Below are 25,242 nucleotides of genomic sequence, written 5' to 3'. Positions count from 1 at the left end.
TCCTGCAGATGCCCTGGTGAAAAAGAGCCAGTCAGGTCCCAAAGACCACTGGTTACATGAAAGGGAGGTTGCAAACTCAAAAGGAAGGAGATTTAATAGAAATACTAGCTCAGGGAACTAAAATAATATCACGTATGTCCTAAGAGTGATAACCAAAGCTATCACAGCTGAAGAATATGATTAGGGATTTGCTAGAATAAGAGTAGATGGTAACAATAATGTTGTATGTCAATTACATATCAATAAAAAAGATTAAATAGTAATGGAAAAATTAGAAAATATGACTTTAGGAGTATGGTATAATTATTAACATTAGAATCTCTTTACTTCCAGGAGAGCACAAAATCAAGTGAAGAAGAAATTAATGAGCTGGAAATGTGAGAAATGACATAAAATGGCACACAGCTAAAAGGGTTAAAGAAGCACAAATGTAAGAGTAAAGTTGAGACATAGATGATATTATCTATCAAATGAGTGCCAGGTGGAGAAAATAGAATAGACATGATACTTAGGGGAAGGAAAAGAGAATTTCCAGACAGAAAGATATGGTTACTGAAATAAAGAAAAAGCCCAAATCCTGAGCAGGATGTATTCAACACACACACACACACACACACACACACACACACACACACACACACGGCTACATGGTAGAGAGAGTTTAGTACATGAGGAATGAAAGCCCTAAAACTTTCTGTAAGGAAAACAGATGTTTTACAAGGAAATGAGAGTCTGATTGATACCAACCTTCTTACCAGCCACATAAGGCTGTAGAGGTTGATAAAATCAGAGATGAAGAATGGAGACTGGAAAAAAAAAGTTGGGGGGTAAAAATAAATTGATACAAAATTCTAAGTATAAAATGTCTTAAAAGTAAACTAGCAAGAAAATAACAGAGAAGGCAATGGCACCCCACTCAAGTCCTCTTGCCTGGAAAATCCCATGGGTAGAGGAGCCTGGTAGGCTGCAGTCCTTGGGGTCGTGAAGAGTCGGACATGACTGAGCGACTTCACTTTCACTTTTCACCTTCATGCATTGGAGAAGGAAGTGGCAACCCACTCTAGTCTTCTAGCCTGGAAAATCCCAGGGATGAGGGAGGCTGGTGGGATGCTGTCTATGGGGTCACACAGAGTCGGACGTGACTGAAAAGCAGTAGCAGCAGCAAGAAAATAAAGATTAAATAGGTAAACTAATAGCTTTTTAGCTAAACAATCTTGAGTTATGGAAAGCAAAACAGAAACAAAGCTGAATTTTTTAAATGTTATTTTATTTTTAAACTTTACAAATTGTATTAGTTTTGCCAAATATCAAAATGAATCCGCCACAGGTATACATGTGTTCCCCATCCTGAACCCTCCTCCCTCCTCCCTCCCCATACCATCCCTCTGGGTCGTCCCAGTGCACTAGCCCCAAGCATCCAGTATCGTGCATCGAACCTGGACTGGCAACTCGTTTCATACATGATATTATACATGTTTCAATGCCATTCTCCCAAATCTTCCCACCCTCTCCCTCTGCAACAGAGTCCATAAGACTGTTCTATACATCAGTGTCTCTTTTGCTGTCTCGTATACAGGGTTATTGTTAGCATCTTTCTAAATTCCATATATATGCATTAGTATACTGTATTGGTGTTTTTCTTTCTGGCTTACTTCACTCTGTAGAATAGGCTCCAGTTTCATCCACCTCATTAGAACGGATTCAAATGTATTCTTTTTAATGGCTGAGTAATACTCCATTGTGTATATGTATTACTGCTTTCTTATCCATTCATCTGCTGATGGACATCTAGGTTGCTTCCATGTCCTGGCTATTATAAACAGTGCTGCGATGAACATTGGGGTACACGTGTCTCTTTCCCTTCTGGTTTCCTCAGTGTGTATACCGAGCAGTGGGATTGCTGAATCATAAGGCAGTTCTGTTTCCAGTTTTTTAAGGAATCTCCACACTGTTCTCCATAGTGGCTGTACTAGTTTGCATTCCCACCAACAGTGTAAGAGAGTTCCCTTTTCTCCACACCCTCTCCAGCAATTATTGCTTGTAGACTTTTAGATCGCAGCCATCCTGACTGGCGTGAAATGGTACCTCATAGTGGTTTTGATTTGCATTTCTCTGATAATGAGTGATGTTGAGCATCTTTTCATGTGTTTGTTAGCCATCTGTATGTCTTCTTTGGAGAAATGTCTATTTAGTTCTTTGGCCCATTTTTTGATTGGGTCATTTATTTTTCTGGAGTTGAGCTATAGGAGTTGCTTGTATATTTTTGAGATTAATGGTTTGTCAGTTGCTTCATTTGCTATTATTTTCTCCCATTCTGAAGGCTGCCTTTTCACCTTGCTAATAGTTTCCTTTGATGTGCAGAAGCTTTTAAGTTTAATTAGGTCCCATTTGTTTATTTTTGCTTTTATTTCCAATATTCTGGGAGGTGGGTCATAGAGGATCCTGCTGTGATGTATGTCGGAGAGTGTTTTGCCTATGTTCTCCTCTAGGAGTTTTATAGTTTCTGGTATTACGTTTAGATCTTTAATCCATTTTGAGTTTATTTTTGTGTATGGTGTTAGAAAGTGGTCTGATTTCATTCTTTTACAAGTGGTACCAGTTTTCCCAGCACCACTTGTTAAAGAGGTTGTCTTTAATCCATTGTATACTTTTGCCTTCTTTGTCAAAGATAAGTCCATATGTGCGTGGATTTATCTCTGGGCTTTCTATTTTGTTCCATTGATCTGTATTTCTGTCTTTGTGCTAGTACCATACTGTCTTGATGACTGTGGCTTTGTAGTAGATCCTGAAGTCAGGCAGGTTGATTCCTCCAGTTCCATTCTTCTTTCTCAAGATCGTTTTTGCTATTCAAGGTTTTTTGTATTTCCATACAAATTGTGAAATTATGTGTTCTAGCTCTGTGAAGAATACTGTTGGTAGCTTGATAGGGATTGCACTGAATCTATAAATTGCTTTGGGTAGTATACTCATTTTCACTATATTGATTCTTCCAATCCATGAACATGGTATATTTCTCCATCTATTAGTGTCCTCTTTGATGTCTTTCACCAGTGTTTTATAGTTTTCTATGTATAGGTCTTTAGTTTCTTTAGGTAGATATATTCCTAAGTATTTTATTCTTTCCGTTGCAATGGTGAATGGAATTGTTTCCTTAATTTCTCTTTCAGTTTTCTCATTATTAGTGTATAGAAATGCAAGGGATTTCTGTGTGTTGATTTTATATCCTGCAGCTTTACTATAGTCATTGATTATTTCTAGTAATTTTCTGGTGGAGTCTTTAGGGTTTTCTATGTAGAGGATCATGTCATCTGCAAATAGTGAGAGTTTTACTTCTTCTTTTCCAATTTGGATTCCTTTTATTTCTTTTTCTGCTCTGATTGCTGTGGCCAAAACTTCCAAAACTATGTTGAATAGTAATGGTGAAAGTGGGCACCCTTGTCTTCTTCCTGACTTTAGAGGGAATGCTTTCAATTTTTCACCATTGAGGATAATGTTTGCTGTGGGTTTGTCATATATAGCTTTCATTATGTTGAGGTATATTCCCTCTATTCCTGCTTTCTGGAGAGTTTTTATCATAAATGGGTGTTGAATTTTGTCAAAGGCTTTCTCTGCATCTATTGAGATAATCATATGGTTTTTGTTTTTCAATTTGTTAATGTGGTGTATTACATTGATTGATTTGCAGATATTAAAGAATCCTTGCATCCCTGGGATAAAGCCCACTTGGTCATGGTGTATGATCTTTTTAATGTGTTGTTGGATTCTGATTCTAGAATTTTGTTAAGGATTTTTACATCTATGTTCATCAGTGATATTGGCCTGTAGATTTCTTTTTTTGTGGGATCTTTGTCAGGTTTTGGTATTAGGGTGATGGTGGCTCGTAGAATGAGTTTGGAAGTTTACCTTCCTCTGCAATTTTCTGGAAGAGTTTGCCTAGGATAGGTATTAGCTCTTCTCTAAATTTTTGATAGAATTCAGCTGTGAAGCCATCTGGACCGGGGCTTTTGTTTGCTGGAAGATTTTTGATTACAGTTTCAATTTCCGTGCTTGTGATGGGTCTGTTAAGATTTTCTGTTTCTTCCTGGTCCAGTTTTGGAAAGTTGTACTTTTCTAAGAATTTGTCCATTTCTTCCACGTTGTCCATTTTATTGGCATATAATTGTTGATAGTAGTCTCTTATGATCCTTTGTATTTCTGTGTTGTCTGTTGTGATCTCTCCATTTTCATTTCTAATTTTATTGATTTGATTTTTCTCCCTTCGTTTCTTGATGAGTCTGGCTAATGGTTTGTCAATTTTATTTATCCTTTCAAAGAACCAGCTTTTGGCTTTGTTGATTTTTGCTATGGTCTCTTTTGTTTCTTTTGCATTTATTTCTGCTCTAATTTTTAAGATTTCTTTCCTTCTACTAACCCTAGGGTTCTTCACTTCTTCCTTTTTTAGTTGCTTTAGGTGTAGAGTTAGGTGATTTATTTGACTTTTTTTCTTGTTTCTTGAGGTATGCCTGTATTGCTATGAACTTTCCCCTTAGGACTGCTTTTACAGTGTCCCACAGGTTTTGGGTTGTTGTGTTTTCATTTTCATTCGTTTCTATGTAAATTTTGATTTCTTTTTTGATTTCTTCTGTGATTTGTTGGTTATTCAGCAGCGTGTTGTTCATCCTCCATATGTTGGAATTTTTAATAGTTTTTCTCCTGTAATTGAGATCTAATCTTACTCATCGTGGTCAGAAAAGATGCTTGGAATGATTTCTATTTTTTTGAATTTACCAAGGCTAGATTTATGGCCCAGGATGTGATCTATCCTGGAGAAGGTTCCATGTGCGCCTGAGAAGAAGGTGAAATTCATTGTTTTGGGATGAAATGTCCTATAGATATCAATTAGGTCTAACTGGTCTATTGTATCATTTAAAGTTTGTGTTTCCTTGTTAATTTTCTGTTTAGTTGATCTATCCATAGGTGTGAGTGGGGTTTTAAAGTCTCCCACTATTACTGTGTTATTGTTAATTTCTCCTTTCATACTTGTTAGCATTGGTCTTACATATTGCAGCGCTCCCGTGTTGGGTGCATATATATTTATAATTGTTATATCTTCTTCTTGGATTGATCCTTTGATCATTATGTAGTGACCATCTTTGTCTCTTTTCACAGCCTTTGTTTTAAAGTCTATTTTATCTGATATGAGTATTGCTACTCCTGCTTTCTTCTGGTCCCTATATGCATGGAAAATCTTTTTCCAGCCCTTCACTTTCAGTCTGTTTGTGTCCCCTGTTTTGAGGTGGGTCTCTTGTAGACAACATGTGTAGGGGTCTTGTTTTTGTATCCATTCAGCCAGTCTTTGTCTTTTGGTTGGGGCATTCAACCCATTTACATTTAAGGTAATTACTGATAAGTATGATCCCATTGCCATTTACTTTATTGTTGTGGGTTCGAATTTATACACTGTTTTTGTGTTTCCTGTCTAGAGAATATCCTTTAGTATTTGTTGGAGAGCTGGTTTGGTGGTGCAGAATTCTCTCAGCTTTTTCTTGTCTGAAAAGCTTTTGATTTCTCCTTCATACTTGAATGAGATCCTTGCTGGGTACAATAATCTGGGCTGTAGGTTATTTTCTTTCATCATTTTAAGTATGTCTTGCCATTCCCTCCTGGCTTGAAGAGTTTCTATTGAAAGCTCAGCTCTTATCCTTATGGGAATTCCCTTGTGTGTTATTTGTTGTTTTTCCCTTGCTGCTTTTTTTTTTTTCCCTTGCTGCTTTTAATATTTGTTCTTTGTGTTTGGTCTTTGTTAATTTGATTAATATGTGTCCTGGAATGTTTCTCCTTGGGTTTATCCTGTTTGGGACTCTCTGGGTTTCTTGGACTTGGGTGATTCTTTCCTTCCCTATTTTAGGGAAGTTTTCAACTATTATCTCCTCAAGTATTTTCTCATGGTCTTTCTTTTTGTCTTCTTCTTCTGGGACCCCTATGATTTGAATGTTGTAGCGTTTAATATTGTCCTGGAGGTCTCTGAGATTGTCCTCATTTCTTTTAATTCGTTTTTCTTTTATCCTCTCTGATTCATTTATTTCTGCCATTGTATCTTCTAATTCACTAATCCTATCTTCTGCCTCTGTTATTCTACTATTTGTTGCCTCCAGAGTGTTTTTAATTTCATTTATTGCATTATTCATTATATATTGACTCTTTTTTATTTCTTCTAGGTCCTTGTTAAACCTTTCTTGCGTCTTCTCAATCCTTGTCTCCAGGCTATTTATCTGTGATTCCATTTTGATTTCAAGATTTTGGATCAATTTCACTATCCTTATTCGGAATTCTTTATCAGGTAGATTCCCTATCTCTTCCTCTTTTGTTTGGTTTGGTGGTCATTTATCCTGTTCCTTTACCTGTTGGGTATTCCTCTGTCTCTTCATCTTGTTTAAAGTGCTGATTTTGGGGTGTCCTTTCTGTATTCTGGCAGTTTGTGGAGTTCTCTTTATTGTGGCGTTTCCTTGCTGTGTGTGGGTTTGTACAGGTGGCTTGTCAAGGTTTCCTGGTTAGGGAAGCTTGTGTCGGTGTTCTGGTGGGTGGAGCTGTATTTCTTCTCTCTGGAGTGCAATGAAGTGTCCAGTAATGAGTTATGAGATGTCTATGTTTTGGGGGTGCCTTTGGACAGCCTGTATCTTGAAGCTCAGGGCTGTGTTCCTTTGTTGCTGGAGAATTTGCTTGGTATGCCTCTCCCTGGAACTTGTTGGCCCTTCTGTGGTACTTGGTTTTAGTGTCAGTATGGAGGCGTTTGATGAGTTCCTGTCAATTAATGTTCCTTGGAGTCAGGAGTTCCCTGGAGTCAGGGTTTAGACTTAAGCCTCCTGCTTCCAGTTATTGGTCTTATTTTTACAGTAGTTTCAAAACTTCTCCTTCTATACAGCACCATTGATAAAACATCTACGTTAAAGATGAAAAGTTTCTCTACCATGAGGGTCACCCAGAGAGGTTCACAGCGTTACATGGAGAAGAGAAGAGGGAGGAGGGAGTTAGAGGTGACCCGAATGATATGAGGTGGAATCAATAGTGGAGAGAGTGGGTTAGCCAATAATCACTTCCTTATGTGCACTCCACAACTGGACCGCTCAGAGATGTTCATGGAGTTATACAGAGAAGAGAAGAAGGAGGAAGGAGACAGAGGTCGCCAGAAGGATAAAAGAGGGGAATGAAAAGGAGGGAGACAGATCCAGCCAGTAATCAGTTCCCTAAGTGTTTTCCACCGTCTGGAACACACAGAAATTCACAGAGTTGGGTAGAGTAGAGAGGGGTTAGGGAGGAGACACAGGCGACCTGGTGGAGAAAAAGAGAGTCCAAAGGGAGAGAGAGCAGTTAAGCCAGTAATCTCATTCCCTAGTGAAAAATGGGTACTGAAGATTGGGTTCTTAAGGGTACAAAATTGGTAACAAATACATAAAAGCAAAAATTAAAAATCTAGAGTAGAGTTTGGAATTTTAAAAATACGATGTTAAAGAAAAGAAGAAGGAAAAGAAAGAGAGAAAAAACAAACAGGTCGTGAAAATTATAAAGAAAATATAGGTACAAAATTGATAAGTAATACCAATAAGCAAAAGTTAAAAATCTAGAGTAGAGTTTGGAATTTCAAAAATATAATTTTAAAAAAAGAAGAAAAAGAAAGACAGAAAAAAACAGAAACAAACAATGTCACAAAAATTATAAAGAAAATACAGGTACAAAATTGATATCAAATACCAAAAAGCATAAATTAAAAATCTAGAGTTTGGAATTTCAGATATACAATGTTATATAACAGAAGAAGAGAAAGAAACAGAGAAAAAAAAAGTCACAGAAATTATAAAAAAACTATAAGTACAAAATTGATTACAAATACCAAAAGGTAAAATTAAAAATCTAGAGTAGGGTTTGGAATTTCAAAAATACAATGTTGAAGAAAAGAAGGAAAAAAAAAAAGATAAAAAAATTATAAAAAATATATATATATATATGAAGTTTGCTGAAGAAAAAAAAATAGGGTCTTTTTTTTTTTTTTGCAAAGTAATAGGTTATTAAAGTGAAAATTAAAGGAATAATAGAAGACTTAAAATTTTTTTAAAAAATTAAAAAAAAAAGAATGATCGTTAAAATAGTAAAAATATATCAAGGACTTTCTTTGGTTTTGTTGTGAGTATTGTGGGTTCAGCTCATTTTTGGCTAGTTCCTTGGTCCGACTTTTATTTCTCAAGATCTATAGGCCCCTTCCTATGTAGTCCGTAGTAACCACAGGGTTTTAATCTATTGCCTGAAGCTTCCAAGGCGGTTCCCTCTGTTATAGCTTCTTCTGTTTGCTAGACTCTTCAGTGTCTGGTTTCTGCCCTGACACAAAGGGGATGGTGGAGGACACTTTTTTTTTTTTTTTTTTTTAGCCTCACTTGTTCAGTTGCGCTGTGGGGAAGGAGGGAGGGATGCTGCAAACAAGTAACACTGGCATGTGCTCGCAGTGCCTCAGTCACACTGGGTCTGCCCCGGCTCACGGCGCGTGTAGCCTCCCTGCCCACACTGCTCAGGCTCTAGGTTGTTCCGCCGGGAGCCATCCGTGGCCGGCCCTGGGCTACCTGCACCTCCCAGGTCCAAGCCGCTCAGGTTCAGGCACTCGGGTAGTCCTCAGAGGCGCAGACTCAGTTGGGCCTGCGTTTTGTGCCCTTCCCAGGTCTGAGCGGCTCAGGTGATGAGGTGTTCAGTGAGCGCGATTGCTGCGACTTATTGCCTCCCCTCTGCTCGGTTATCTAGGTGTACAACCGGCGCACCTTCTCAGGGAGATATTGACCGTCCAGACCCCCAAGAAGTTTTAGTTAGCAAAGAAGCCTGCTTACAGTTTTATAGGATAATGTCTCTCTGGGGCTGTGATTGCCCCCTTCTGGCTCTGGCTGCGTGTCACTGGAGGGGGAAGGTCTGCAGCTGGCTATCTCGGTTCAGTCCTTTGTTCCGTGAGCGGGCCTGGCGGTGTCTTAGGTTAGGGTTGGCTTTTCGCGTGGTAGATATCCCACACTCTGGTTTGCTAGCCCAGATTATTTCGCTCAGATAGCGCTCAGGGTATTCAGGCCAGGTCCTTACTCTAAGCGATGCAGCGTGCGCCGCACCTCCCTGCCCAGCCCCCGCCTGCTAATGGCATGTGCAGGCGTCTGCGCTGCTTCTCTGCTGGGGGAGTTACTGTAGGGCTCGCAATCTGCGAGTTTTAATTGTTTATTTATTTTTTGTCCCTGTTATGTTGCCCTCTGTGCTTCCAAAGCTCGGCACAGATTCGGCAGTGAGAAGGTTTCCTGATGTTTGGAAACTTCTCTCTTTTAAGACTCCCTTCCTGGGACGGAACTTCGTCCCTCCCTCTTTTGTCTCTTTTTTTGTCTTTTGTATTTTTTCCTTCCTCCTTTCGAGGACTTGGGTTGCTTTTCTGGGTGCCTGATGTCCTCTGCCAGTATTCAGAAGTTGTTTTGTGGAATTTACTCGGCTTTTAAATGCTCTTTTGATGAATTTGTGGGGGAGAAAGCGTTCTCCCCGTCCTACTCCTCTGCCATCTTAGCTCCTCCCCCTGAATTTTTTTATTGTATGGAAAATATCTTCAGTCAGGAAAGAAAAGGGAAAGAGCGAAGGAGAGGACAGACAGACAGATGATTATATGTAGGGAACTCATGTATTTTTTTTTTTTTGATATAAATGTATTTATTTTAATTGGAGGCTAATTACTTTACAATATTGTATTGGTTTTGCCATACATCAGCATGAATCCACCACAGATGTACATGTGTTCCCCATCCTGAACACCCCTCCCTCCTCCCTCCTCATACCATCCCTCTGGGTCATCCCAGTGCACCAGCCCCAAGCATCCTGTATCGTGCATCGAACCTGGACTGGCGACTCATTTCATATATGATATTGTACACCTTTCAATGCCATTCTCCCAAATCATCCCACCGTCTCCCTCTCCCATGGAGTCCAAAAGACTATTTTATATATCTGTGTCTTCTTTTGCTGTCTCGTATACAGGGTTATTGTTACCATTTTTCTAAATTCCATATATATGCGTTAGTATACTGTATTGGTGTTTTTCTTTCTGGCTTACTTCACTCTGTAGAATAGGCTCCAGTTTCATCCACCTCATTAGAACGGATTCAAATGTATTCTTTTTAATGGCTGAGTAATACTCCATTGTGTATATGTACCACTGCTTTCTTATCCATTCATCTGCTGATGGACATCTAGGTTGCTTCCACGTCCTGGCTATTATAAACAGTGCTGCGATGAACATTGCGGTACACGTGTCTCTTTCCCTTCTGGTTTCCTCAGTGTGTGTACCCAGCAGTGGGATTGCTGAATCATAAGGCAGTTCTATTTCCAGTTTTTTAAGGAATCTCCACACTGTTCTCCATAGTGGCTGTACTAGTTTGCATTTCCACCAACAGTGTAAGAGGGTTCCCTTCTCTCCACACCCTCTCCAGCATTTATTGCTTGTAGACTTTTGGATAGCAGCCATCCTGACTGGTGAAATGGTACCTCATAGTGGTTTTGATTTGCATTTCTCTGATAATGAGTGATGTTGAGCATCTCTTCATGTGTTTGTTAGCCATCTGTATGTCTTCTTTGGAGAAATGTCTATTTAGTTCTTTGGCCCATTTTTTGATTGGGTCATTTATTTTTCTGGAGTTGAGCTGTAGGAGTTGCTCGTATTTTTTTGAGATTAGTTGTTTGTCAGTTGCTTCATTTGCTATTATTTTCTCCCATTCTGAAGGCTGCCTTTTCACCTTGCTAATAGTTTCCTTTGATGTGCAGAAGCTTTTAAGTTTAATTAGGTCCCATTTGTTTATTTTTGCTTTTATTTCCAATATTCTGGGAGGTGGGTCATAGAGGATCCTGCTGTGATGTATGTCGGAGAGTATTTTGCCTATGTTCTCCTCTAGGAGTTTTATAGTTTCTGGTCTTACGTTTAGATGTTTAATCCATTTTGAGTTTATTTTTGTGTATGGTGTTAGAAAGTGTTCTATTTTCATTCTTTTACAAGTGGTTGACCAGTTTTCCCAGCACCACTTGTTAAAGAGATTGTCTTTTCTCCATTGTATATTCTTGCCTCCTTTGTCAAAGATAAGGTGTCCATATGTGCGTGGATTTATCTCTGGGCTTTCTATTTTGTTCCATTGATCTGTATTTCTGTCTTTGTGCCAGTACCATACTGTCTTGGTGACTGTGGCTTTGTAGAACTCATGTCTTAACAAAATTTTGAGGTGGCTCTCCTGTTAGCTCTTCCTGTGGAAGGAAACAAGACTGCTGACTCTAGTATGATGGCCTTATACTCTAGTCCTTTACTTTAAACCTGCAGTAAACATGTCTTTATGTATAATCTCAGTGGTAGTGTGTGTGTGTGTGTGTGTTTGTGTTTTAATTCCAGACAGGTGCTAGTTGGGTGTGGTGTCTTGCATGAACTACACAGCTGTTAACATCACCTCTAAAACTTCCACACAACTTGAGTATCAGCGTATTATAGGAAGTTAAAGAAAATCACGAGTACCCTTAGAACTTTGTAATTCAGGTCAGAGGATTTCAATTCACCAATGAGTGTCACAAAGTATGAGTTGGAGTTGTCTCCAAATAGAACACTCAGATCAGATCAGATCAGTCGCTCAGTGGTGTCCGACTCTTTGCAACCCCATGAATCGCAGCACACCAGGCCTCCCTGTCCATCACCAACTCCCAGAGTTCACTCAGACTCACGTCCATCGAGTCAGTGATGCCATCCAGCCATCTCATTCTCTGTCGTCCCCTTCTCCTCTTGCCCCCAATCCCTCCCATCATCAGAGTCTTTTCCAGTGAGTCAACTCTTTGCATGAGGTCGCCAAAGTACTGGAGTTTCAGCTTTAGCATCATTCCTTCCAATGAAATCCCAGGGCTTATCTCCTTCAGAATGGACTGGTTGGATCTCCTTGCAGTCCAAGGGACTCTCAAGACTCTTCTCCAATACCACAGTTCAAAAGCATCAATTCTTCAGCACTCAGCCTTCTTCACAGTCCAACTCTCACATCCATACATGACCACAGGAAAAACCATAGCCTTGACTAGATGAACTTTTGTTGGCAAAGTAGTGTCTGTGCTTTTGAATATGCTATCTAGGTTGGTCATAACTTTCCTTCGAAGGAGTAAGCGTCTTTTAAATTCATGGCTGCAATCACCATCTGTAGTGATTTTGGAGCCCAAAAAATAAAGTCTGACACTGTTTCCCCTGTTTCCCCATCTATTTCCCATGAAGTGATGGGACTGGATGCCATGATCTTCATTTTCTGAATGTTGAGCTTTAAGCCCACTTTTTCACTCTCCACTTTCACTTTCATCAAGAGGCTTTTTAGTTCCTCTTTAATTTCTGCCATAAGGGTGGTGTCATCTGCTTATCTGAGGTTATTGATATTTCTCCCGGCAATCTTGATTCCAGCTTGTGTTTCTTCCAGTCCAGCATTTCTCCTGCTGTACTCTGCATAGAAGTTAAATAAGCAGGGTGACAATATACAGCCTTGACATACTCCTTTTCCTATTTGGAATCAGTCTGTTGTTCCATGTCCAGTTCTAACTGTTGCTTCCTGACCTGCATATGAATTTCTCAAGAGGCAGGTCAGGTGGTCTGGTATTCCCATCTCTTGAAGAATTCTCCACAGTTTATTGTGATCCACACAGTTAAAGGCTTTGGCATAGTCAATAAAGCAGAAATAGATGTTTTTCTGGAACTCTCTTTCTTTTTCCATGATCCAGCGGATGCTGGCAGTTTGATCTCTGGTTCCTCTGCCTTTTCTAAAACCAGCTTGAACATCAGGAAGTTCACGGTTCACATATTGCTAAAGCCTGGCTTAGAGAATTTTGAGTATTACTTTACTAGCGTGTGAAATGAGTGCAATTGTGCAGTAGTTTGAGCATTCTTTGGCATTGCCTTTCTTTGGGATTGGAATGAAAACTGACCTTTTCCAGTCTTGTGGCCACTGCTTAGTTTTCCAAATTTGCTGGCATGTTGAGTGCCGCACTTTCACAGCATCATCATTCAGGATTTGGAATAGCTCAACTGGAATTCCACTAGGGAAATCTGATTTGAATTTCTCACTTTAAAAATAGTTATCACTTTTTCTATATGTTAAAAAAATAAAAATTAAAAAAAATTAAAAAATTTTTACTATCTTATATTTTAATGTATAGAAGAAAGATAAGAATGAAGGAAAAGAAAGGAAATGAGAGGAAAGGAAGTATTGGGCAATATCTCTTTAAGGCTTTGGTTCAAATTTATACATCTCTGTAGATAGTAAATTCCAGTTTTTATTCATGATATTCAAATTTGGAGACAACATTCTTGGGGTTATAATTTTAATAATATGCTGATGTTACTGCAAAATTAGTAAACAAGTGAAACCCTATCTATGCTTGCTTCTATGAGTATCTGCTTCTTTTACTCAAGAATTGAATAGAATAACACATGAGAGTATTACACAAAAGCCACTTCTTCTGGACTTGAATACTGTAAAATTGGATAAGCTCCTTCAGTGAAATTTGTCATAAGTTGGGCAAACCTAATTAAATTACGTCTGCAATTAAAAATGACACTTGACCATTCATGTTTGTGGAGTTCCCACCTGGGTATGATCATGTTTTATGATCATTTGTACTTTCAGCAACAAATGTTATATTTACTTTCCCATAGCTTTCCCTTCCTGTTAATGGAGTGAGAAATGAAATATGCTTTGTTAACTTCCCTTGGGCTTTAAGCAAAGTTAGACCATGACCAGGCAACCAGCAATGGGAAACAATGAGAAATAAATGACAAATTCTCACAAATCAAATCCTTTCTTAAGGTCAGCTATGCACATGTGTTGCACAGCAACTAATAATAATACAGAAAAAATAAAGACTTGTAACCTTATTACTGTTTTCTCCTTCCTCTGCTTTCTACATCCCAAACTCTGAATCTCTGGCACGTAGGTACCTTATTTCATAGGTAAAAACATGAAAACTAACATCAACATAAACTAATTTACTTAACTGTGAGTTCTTTAAGGACAGAAACTGTATCCTAATGGCACTTTGAATGCACAAATGGAGAACAACGCCTAGCTCATGTTTGTGGCACAGGAACAGCATAATGTCACTTCACATATGTTTATGGCACACACAAAGGCAGTTCTGCCAGCTTCTGTCATGGAAAAGATAAAAATATGTGCCGTGAATACAGAACTCTGAACCCTCATAAAATACATAGCTCTGCCGAGATTGTCTTGGTTATTCTGGGTTTATCTTTTTCACTTTATTGCTGGGGTGTGGAAACGTCTTGATCTTCAAGTAGTATAAGAAACCAGAAACATTTGTATGGAGACCGTGACATGGGACCATAAGATATCCAGTCAGGACGTTTTGTTCTTATTATTTTATCTTTAACAGTATTTTGAGAATTAATGAGAACGATTTTTTTCAGTGCAATTAATGGTCCATGAAAGGCAATGTAGAGAGTGAAAAAAGTTGGGAGTCATCTAATCACCTGATATTTACTGAATTGTCCGTGTCAAATCTTTGCTAAACTTTCACTGTCTCAAAGGAGTCACACATATATGGTTCCCTGTTTTCATTGAGCTGACATTTTAGAGAAGGTGTTAACCAAAAAACTAACTAACTAAACAGACAACGGAGTAAACAAGTATGCTTTTTAGGAAAGACAAGGTGCTGATATAGAACTAGCCATTGGAGTATGGGATGCAGGGGGAACTGGCTTTGGAGAGGGCACCAACTAGTTAACACTGGCTGAGGTCAGGAGGAGAGCCCAGACCCAGCAGAGGAGTATTGCAGACCAATAAACCACGGAAGCAAAAGCTCTGATTTGGGAAAGAATTTTCATGTGAGATCTAGGTTTGAAACAAACACATTGATCACTGAGCATAAGTGGGTAAATCGTTTTACCTAGTTTCACGTTTATAAAATCAAAATAACAATGCGTGTGTTGAAAATCAGGGCTTCCCAGGTGGCTCCAGTGGTAAAGAACCCGCCCGACAATGCAAGAAATGTGGGTTTGGTCCTGAATTGGGAAGATCCCCTGGAGGAGGGCATGGCAACCGACTCCAGTATTCTTGCCTGGAGAACCCCATGGAGAGAGGAGCCTGGTGGGCTACAGGCCACAGGGTTGCCTGCCTATGAGTTGGACACGACCGAAGCAACTTAGCATGCACTCACACATGCTGAAAACCAGTGTGAAAGTTAAAACTCTTCATGGCAAAGCACTCGACATTGTAGACCTTCAGAAAACGCTGCTTCCCGTTTCCACCAACACTTTATAGCTTTAGCTGAATTACTTACAGAAGTCACAGCAACAACAAAATATTAACATTTCCCAAGGATAAGTGTCATTTTGTTCCAAGCAGCACTTACTGGAACAAAATAAAAAAATAAAAAACTCTTTTGGAAGCTGTAAACAGGATCCAGCAGTACCCTAACAACTGTGACGGTCACAGATTACCATACCTCCTTTTTGATCCAAATGTATTTCAGTGACTGCAAAAAAAATCACTATTGAAATGTAACAGACTGAAGTTCTTACTTGTTGAGTTTTCAGTGATAGATTAGTGTGTATTTAATCACCTTTTCAGCATGAGTTAATTTAATCTCTTTTACATTAAACAGACTCTTAAGACTTTTGAAATGCTGCTGTATCACACTAGGATTATTTTACTATCTATAGACATTTTGCAGTTTAAAAAGCCCTACCCTAAAATGTATCTGTTTAGATGACCTTTTGTAACCAATTCCAGTTGGGTTTTATCAGCCAATTGTAATGCTTGCACTCTTAATAGACAAGTAACCTTCCCTTTCTTGGAGCAAGAATACTTGATACACTAAAATACTAGAGAAGTTTAAGTCCTTAGTAAACTCTATGCACTAAAATATGTCCCTTTGAGACCAAACCGCACCCATAAAATGAGTCACAATAAAATAATCCCTGGGATTAATATCTGATCTGTATAACCTGTGTGTTCTGATGAAGAACAAGTTGATGTAGTTGTTCAGGTGCTATGTCCAACTCTTTGTGACCTTGTGGACTGCAGCATGCCAGGTTTCCCTGTCCTTCACTCTCTCCCTGAGTTTGCTCAAAGTCACGCCCCTTGTGTCAGTGATGCCATCTAACCATCTCATCCTCTGTTGCCCCCTTTTCCTCCTGCCCTCAATCTTCCCCAGCATCAGGGTCTTTTCCAGTGGGTTGGCTGTTCACATCAGGTGGACAAAGCATTGGAGCTTCAGCATCAGTCCTTTCAGTGAATATTCAAGATTGATTTCCTTCAGGATTGACTGATTTTATCTCCATGCTGTCTAAAGGATTCTCAAGAGTCTTCTTTACCACCAATTTGAAAGCATCAATTCTTTGGCACTCAGCCTTCTTTATGGTCCAAGTCTCACATCTGTACATGACTACTGGAAAAACCATAGCTTTGACTCTATGGACCTTTGTCAGCAAAGTGATGTCTCTGCTTTTTATTTTTTTTAACTTATTTATTTTAATTGGAGGCTACTTAATTTACAATATTGTAGTGGTTTTGCCATACATTGATATGAATCAGCCATGGGTGTACATGTGTTCCCCAACCTGAACCCCCCTCCCACCTCCCTCCCCATCCCATCCTTCAGGGTCATCCCAATGCACCAGCCCTGAGCTCCCTGTCTCATGCAACGAACCTGGACTGGCAATCTAGTTTACATATGATAATATACATGTTTCCATGCTGTTCTCTCAAATCATCCCATCCTCGCCCTCTCCCACAGAGTCCAAAAGACTGTTCTATACATCTGTGTGTCTTTTCTGTCTCGCATATAGGGTTATCATTATCTGCTTTTTAATATGCTGTCTAAGTTTGTCATAGCTTTTCTTCCAAGGATCAAGCATCTTTTCTTTCATGGCTGCAGTCACCTTTCACAGTGATTTTGGAGCCCAAGAAAATAAAATCTGTCACTACTTCCACTTTTTCTTCATTTGCCATGAAGTGATGGGATGCCGTGGTCTTCGTTTTTTGAATGTTGAGTTTTAAGACAACTTCTTCACTCTCTTCTTTCACCCTCATCAAGAAGCTCCTTAGTTCCATTTCATTTTCTGCTATTTGAGTGATGTCATCTGCATGTCTGAGGTCGTCAATATTTCTCCCAGCAATCTTGATTCCAGCTTGTGCTTCATCCAGCCTGGTATTTCACATGATTCACTCTGTATAGATGTTAGATAAGCACTGTGACAATATACAGCCTTGATGTATTCCTTTCCCAATTTTGAACCAGTCCGTTGTTCCATGTTGGATTCTAATTGTTGCTTTTTGACCTTCGTGTGGGTTTCTCAGGAGGCAGGAAAAGTGATCTGGTATTCTCATCTCTTTGAGAATATTTCAGTTTGTTGTGATCCACACAGTCAAAGGTTTTAGCATAGTCAATGAAGCCAAAGTAGAGTTTTTTCTGGAATTCCCTTGCTTTCTCTATGATCCATTGGATATTGACAATTTGATCTCTGGTTCGTCTGCCTTTTCTAAATCCAGCTTATATATCTGGAAGTTCTCAGTTCACATACTGTTGAAGCCTAGCTTGAAGGGTTTAGAACACTACCTTGCTAGCATGTGAAATCTGGAACATTCCCTTCATCTCTCTTCAGGTGGCGTAGACCTCAACCTGTTTGGTGGCTGTCATGATTGCATCAAGGCCTGAGGATGGAAGCCAGGTCTGAATTTGCAGTGGCCTAGATCTAGCTTGTACAGGTAACCTGATATGTGGGGAAAGACATGTTTCTTCCCAGATAGGGCTACCTGCCTTGAATGTGAATAGCAGGTGAGTTATCAGTTGCCACTGAGACCTCTAGTAGCAAGACAGGTTGCTAGGAAGAGCTAATGGGGGAAATTTTTCTACTCCATACAGGTTTTCAGAGAGGTGGAAAGAGCCACGTGGAGCTTATGATGGTGCTCATAAGGAAAAAAGAGGAAAAGAAGTTTTCCTGAGGGAAGGCATAGAAACTCAACAGAAAACAAAATTGTGGCATAGGTGAAGTGAAGCAAAGCGAAGTTATTGTAGAGAAAACTGGCGTGAGCTGGGTTAAAAATTAAACCAATAAACCAATTTGGATTCCTTTTATTTCTTTTTCTGCTCTGATTGCTGTGGCCAAAACTTCCAAAACTATGTTGAATAGTAATGGTGAAAGTGGGCACCCTTGTCTTGTTCCTGACTTTAGAGGAAATGCTTTCAATTTTTCACCATTGAGGATAATGTTTGCTGTGGGTTTGTCATATATAGCTTTTATTATGTTGAGGTATGTTCCTTCTATTCCTGCTTTCAACGCGGGTATACCTGTGGCGGATTCATTTCGATATTTGGCAAAACTAATACAATATTGTAAAGTTTAAAAAAAAAATTAAACCAATAAACCAAAAAAAGAATTCCAATTGTAAGAGAATGAGAAGGGAATATTTTTTTATTTTTTTAATCTAAATTATTGCCAGGAGGATAGGCATTCTTTCTGAGAATAAAAGACAGTGAAAGGAGATTTCTGTGGGTTAATTTCTTCTACTGGATACCCCTGAATAATCATAATGACTGACTGAAATGAATCTTACATTTGCCTTAGTTCAGTCAAATTCATGTCTCTATTTTCTCTTTATTAGTGGCCTAGAATACCTCCCGTCTCTTCATTTACTTAAATCCCACAATATCCTGTTACAATCATATCTTTTCTGTTAAGTTTCTCTCTCTGACCTTTTTCTCAGTAAGCTCTCCCTTCTCTGACTTTTCTTAAACTACTCGTTTTAGCTTAACCTGAATAGGGCTTCCCTAATGGCTCAGTGGTAAAGAATCTACCTGCGGTGTGGGATCCCTGGGTTGGTAAGATCTCTTGGAGGAGGAAATGGCAACCCACTCCATTATTCTTGCCTAGGAAATCCCATGGACAAAGGAGCCTGGCGGGCTACAGTCCATGGGGTCGCAAAGCCAGACACAACCGAGCAACAGAAACTCACAGAGAAGGGGAAATAGAGTGAGGCTGTTTGTGAAACTGGTAGACTGATGATCACTGCAGGGTCCATATGCAGGAATTGAATTGTCAATCTTTTTGGGGGGTAGGGAGGGTAAGAAGAAGGCAAGGGTTTGTGGAACTTGGATAGTAAAGATATGATGCCAGTGTAGGGGATGAGATTGAATTTTTTCTTTCCTAGCTTTTAGGGTAGATTTTGAGCTCCAGGGAGGGAGAGGTGAAGGCTGGAGAAATCGTAGTTATAAAAGACTCAGTGAAACATTGAATAGAAGCAATGCTGCTTCAGGCCCCTTGAGAGCACTAGCATAGATTTGCTGAGAGGAACATCCCCAGCCCTACATCTTCCCCCTCCCTTTCACCTTAAGATTTGGGAGGCCATTGCTGTGAAACTTTTGAGCATGCGAGGCTGTGTTCCCACACATGGTTCCAGAAACAGAAACAATGAAAACATACCTAGATGAAGAAGCCAGAGAGGAGGGACACAAACAGAGAGATCACAGGAAAATGCAAGATAAAACCCAAGACTCAAAGATATATAGGGGAGATTCTGAGATGGAGAAGAAGGGGCTTAGGGAGGGCTTAATTTCTGCATGAGCAGATGTAGGTCAACAATCTTAACAATCTGGCATAAATGTCAATATGATTTTATTCCTGCTCATAGCATAGCATAGTCCCTTCCAGCTCTTTCATTTATAATGGCACTAAATAATGCATTTCTTTAAAAGCTACTGGTTATAATCAAAAGTAGCCAGTGTGCATTTCTTTAAAAACATTGTATTTATGCCCTGGTTTTCACCAGAGGTTTATTGAAACTCATTAGTGTATTTATTTGCTAGGGCTGCCATTATAAAATACCACAAATTGGGTGGCTTAACAACAGAAATTTACTGCCTCATAGTTCTGGAAGCTAAAAGGCCAAGACGAAGGTGTTGGTAAGGCTAATTCCTCCTAAGGACTGTAAGGGAGAGTTTGCTCCATATCTCTCTCTAGCTTCTGGTGGCTGATTGTCCGTCTTTGGCGTTGTTTGGTTTGTAGATTCTGCCCTCATCTTCATATGGTGTTCTTCCTGTGTGTGTATGTATGTGTGTCTATCCAGATTCCCCTTTTTATATCAGTCATATTGGAGTAGAGACTCACTCTAGTAAATTGGGGTATACGGTCCCGCTGCTGGGCTTCCTAGGTGGCGCTAGTGGTAAAGAACCTGCCTGCCAATGCAGGAGATGGAAGAGACATGGATTTGATCCCTGGGTTGGGAATATTCCCTGGAGAAGGGCATGGCAACCCATTCCAGTATTCTTGCCTGGAAAATTCCATGCACAGAGGAGCCTGGCAGTCTGCATACACTCCATAGGATCGAAAAGAGTCAGACAGGACTGAAGAGACTTAGCACAGTCCCTAAACCAATTATGGCCTTTATCTTAACTAATCACACTTACAGTGACCCTATTTGCAAGTAAGGCCATGTACTGAGGGACTAGGAATTAGGACTTCAACATAAGAACTTTGTAGGACACATTCAATCTGTAACAGTTGGACATGTTTAAGACCTAGCGATGAATTAGAATTCTTGGTCTGAGAATCTGGGACTATGGTGGGGATAGTAGAGCGCTGTCTTTGAAGATGAAGTGCTCTAGGACAATTACGTTTTTGTCTCCTAATTATCTCTGCTCTAGATATTCCTTTAACTAGTGGTGAGGGGAAAGAGTGATCACAAAGTGAACAGATGCTCCCCAGTTATAGCCATCATATTTTTTTTTAATCCAAATGAGAACACATGGTTTATTACAGACTAAGTGATGATTGACAAAGTATACAAAATCGGGACTAGTCTGGGCTTCATTTGTGGTAGGCTCTTCATGTGAAAGGATTGCTTTTGATCCATGGTATGGTAGGTGATCAGTACCTCAAACGTCCACAACCTGTTTGTGAATGTATTTCATGGCAAAATGAATTTTTCAGACGTAATTAGGATTAGGGACCTTAAAATAAGGAGATTATGCTAGATTATCCTTGTAACTCAGATGAAAACTTTATCTCAGTTCAGTTCAGTTCAGTTCAGCCACTCAGTCTTGTCTGACTCTTTGTAACCCCATGGACTGTAGGACGCCAGGCTTCCCTGTCCATCACCAACTCCTGGAGCTTACTCAAACTCATGTTCGTTGTGTCAGTGATGCCATCAACCATCTCATCCTCTGTCATCCCCTTCTCCTCCCACCTTCAATCTTACCAGCATCAGGGTCTTTTCAAATGAGTCGATTCTTTTCATCAGGTGGCCAAAGTATTGGAGTTTCAGCTTCAGCATCAGTCCTTCCAGTGAATATTCAGGACCGATTTCCTTTAGGATTGTCAGGTTGAATCTCCTTGTAGTCCAAGGGGCTCTCAAGAGTCTTCTCCAGCACCACAGTTCAAAGGCATTAATTTTTTAGTGCTCAGCTTTCTTTATAGTACAAGTCTCACATCTGTACATGATTACTGGAAAAACCATAGCTTTGACTAGACAGACCTTTGTTGGTAAAGTAATGTCTCTGCTTTTTAATATGCTGTCTAGGTTGGTCATAGCTTTTCTTCCAAGAAGCAAGAGTCTTTTAATTTCATGGCTGCAGTCACCATCTGTGGTGGTTCTGGAGCCCAAGAAAATAAAGTCTGCCATTGTTTCCACTGTTTCCCCATCTATTTGCCATGAAGTGATGAGACTGTATACCATGATCTTAGTTTCCTGAATGTTGAGTTTTAAGTCAAAATTTTCACTCTCCTCTTTCACTTTGATCAAGAGGCTCTTTAGTTCTTCTTCACTTTCTGCCATAAGGGTGGTGTCATATGCGTATCTGAGGTTATTGATATTTTTCCTGGTAATCTTGATTCCAGCTTGTGATTCATCCAGCCTGTCATTTTACATGATGTACTCTGCATATAAGTTAAATAAACAGGGTGACAATATACAGCCTTGACATACTCCTTTTCTGATTTGGAATCGTCTGTTGTTCGATGTCCAGTTCTAACTGTCGCTTCCTGACCTGCATACAGGTTTCTCAAGAGGCAGGTCAGGTGATCTGGTATTCCCATCTCTTGAAGAATTTTCCACAGTGTGTTGTGATCCACACAGTCAAAGGCTTTAGCATAGTCAATAAAGCAAAAGTAGATGTTTTCCTGGAGCTCTTTTGCTTTTTTCAATGATCCAGCGGATGTTGGCAATTTGATCTCTGGTTCCTCTGTCATTTCTAAATCCAGCTTCAACATGTGGAAGTTCACTAGAACTTTGTCTAGCTGGAGGTAGTAGAGGTAAATCAAAGGATAAGGTCAGAGAAGCTCAGATAATGGGAAGGACTCAATCCACTGTAGCTCACTTTGAAGATGAAGGAAGGTAGGCGGCCTCTGGATACTGAAAGTAACCCCTAGCTGACAGAGCAAAGACCTTATTCCTAAAGCCATGAAGATCTAGATTCTGCAAATAACCTGAATGACCTTGGAAAGGAATGTTTCCTAGAGCAACCTAGAAACTAGCTGGTCAGCACTTTGATTTTGACCTTGTGAAACCAGAACAGAGGAACCAGTAGGACTAACCAGACTTCTGACCTACAGAACTGTGAGATAATATATTTGATTATTAAATTGTTGTTAAGCTCCTAAACTCATGGCAATTTGTTATAGCAGCAACAAAAACTAATACAGTAGGTGTTAGCTGGAATTTCTCTGCCTTTAAGGTCAAGATAAGGCTGGAGTCCTCTTGTCTTATGGTGACAATGACAAATTGTCACAAATTGTCAGATTTATGAGGACAAATCTCTTGTCCTCACCAAGATTTCTGCAGGGCCTCAGGTCATGGAGGATAATGCATACTGTCATGATTTTCTCTTGTTCAGACTTGCTGTTTCTACTGGAGAGTCTGGTAACATTCTTGTGCAGTTGAGCTTGGTCACCTGCCTTCTCCTGTTGTGAAAAAAAGAACATGCTAGTCTGGTCTGCTGGAAAATGTGACATTAGTAGAATCCAGGTTACTTCAGCTGAGGCAGCGAAGGTCATTGTATATCAGGTGATAGCCAGCCTATCCTCAGATAACTTGTGAGCAAGACTAGGAAAAATCAGTAGAACTGCCTGATTCCCACTGTAATTATTTGTTACACATTATTATTTTGGTTTTATTAGATACCTCATGCTTACCTGAGGGAATTTTGTTCCCTTAGTAGTACATTCTTTTTTACTCTTTCTCTTCCTTCTATGCCTGAACCACACCATTTCTAGCCTCATTTTAGTATGTTTTATCTCTCTGTGTATCTATCTCCCATTTTTTCCTGTTGATATCAATTTCTTAGTTTTAAAATAATAGCTTCCTCCAACAGTCTGTTTATCAGAGTCTGTTTAGCAGACTTCTTGGTGGTTTGCCACACAAGTCTTCTAGGGAGTTAGATAAGAGGATTCTTTCATAAAGAATGAATCATAGCAGGAGGTTAATTCTGCGTATGTCCTGAATGATGTCCTTGGGAGTCTGAGTGACCAGAGAATTGTCAGGGAACCAGAACAGTCTCCAAAGAGGGAAGAGTAATATTTCTGATCATGGTTTCTTAGATTAGAGAACACAATTCACGTTCAAGGGTATTCAAGAGGTATTACACCTGTCTTCTTGACATCCAGCCCCAAATTACCTTGTATTGTCATCTTAAATATGTATGTCACATATCCCCAACAGAATTGTAAACCTTTTGCATGTAGGCTTTGTTTTCTATGTTTTTGAAATCATGACATATTGTCCAGTGCGCCCTGCATATAGTGGGCCTTAAGTAACTGTACATTACTAGTGATAAAGAAAAATAAGAGGCTAAACGAAGAAGAGAGATTATGTGAGGAATATCTCTGATTAGTTTCACCATCTCTTAATTTTTAAAAATCTTAGTCTGGGAAGATACATTCTGGATTTCAAAAAATAAAGTCAAAAAGTTTAAAAAGTAATTCTTAGAAGAGAGAAATAAGTGTTAAGTTGAATCATAGATTACAAAGAGGAGGTTTTGAAATTACCAAAATCAAGAAGTGCAGATCCAAAAGCTATCTACTGATTATTAAGTTGCTGAAGATTATAGTTCACTGAAATAAGCACTGGCTCCATATGTGTAAGACAGGAAGCTTTTGGAAGGTAGCTGCTGATGTGAAAATCATTGCTTAATGTTAAATTTTCTTATAATAACTCCTTGGCAGAGTCCTACTAGCAATTATAATACAAAGCAAAATATGTTGCAATAATATGTGTGAAAATATCAAATCCAAAATTCGTTTTATATAGAACACTCATCCTTTGCCTTATTCTTGAAATTTCCACTGATTCTTATATTCATTTAAAATTTTCATCATTTCCCCACACTGTTAATAAAGATTAGCTATAGATTGAGAAAGTAGTGTTAATTGCTCAGTTGTGTCGACCCGGTGGACTGTAGCCCACCAGGCTTCTCTGTCCATGGAATTCTCCAGGCAAGACTACTGGAGTGGTAGCCATTTCCTTCTCCAGGGGATCTTCCTGACCCAGGGATTGAACTCTGATCTCCCACATTCTAGGCAGATTCATTCCCATTTTAGTCATAGGGGAAGTCCTATAGATTCAGCCCTACTTTTAAAAATGATGCTTTTCCTTAATACAAAAGTAACATATACTTAAAATAGTAGTCCAAATTGTCTGCTTTAAAATTTTAACACCTACATACACAAGTTTGATGTTTGCCATTTTTAGATGATAAGCCTAACACCCTGACCTTGGATGGTATCACTGACTCAATGGACATGGGTTTGAGCAAACTCGGGGAGATAGTGAAGGGCAGGGAAGCCTGAGTGCTGCAGTCCGTGGGATTGCAAAGAGTTGGACATGACAACAACAATTGACCTTAATAAAATGGCCATATAATGGCCTTTGAACAGATAAACAAAACTTTTGATTGAGAGTCCAAATAGCTTTTGAGGTGTGTGTCTAAAAATAAAGAAAAATAAAGAAGAGGGATGCACACTTGGCTTTAAACTCTCAATCTTATCAGCTTAACTGATAACCATGTATGGTTCTTGTGACACCAACTATGAAAGATTCAACATGGTTGAAAATTGGTTGCAACTCTTCCCCTTGAGGAAAGTTCCTCTCCAGGAGTTTTAGATAGCTTTATTGACTTGCCTAACTTATTGAACTTGATAAAGAACACTTCCTTGGACTTTTGAGGCTAGATCCTAAGAAGCTGTCTAACTTTTAT

At 39.4% G+C, this 25,242-nt stretch overlaps 1 long non-coding RNA gene across 1 annotated transcript in view; it reads left to right on the top strand.

The window, feature by feature from the left end:
• Positions 1-18,132, top strand: part of LOC133249212 (uncharacterized) — a 146,780-nt gene extending 128,648 nt beyond the window's left edge. The window contains exons 3-4 of the long non-coding RNA XR_009736872.1: positions 17,660-17,832; positions 17,920-18,132. This is a non-coding gene — a long non-coding RNA (uncharacterized LOC133249212). The remainder of the gene's footprint in view (positions 1-17,659; positions 17,833-17,919) is intronic.
• The last annotated feature ends 7,110 nt before the right edge of the window (positions 18,133-25,242 follow it).

The sequence above is a fragment of the Bos javanicus genome, chromosome 6 (assembly GCF_032452875.1).
Source record: "Bos javanicus breed banteng chromosome 6, ARS-OSU_banteng_1.0, whole genome shotgun sequence".
NCBI classification, from domain to species: domain Eukaryota; kingdom Metazoa; phylum Chordata; class Mammalia; order Artiodactyla; family Bovidae; genus Bos; species Bos javanicus.
This window is presented reverse-complemented; position numbering and strand designations above follow the sequence as displayed.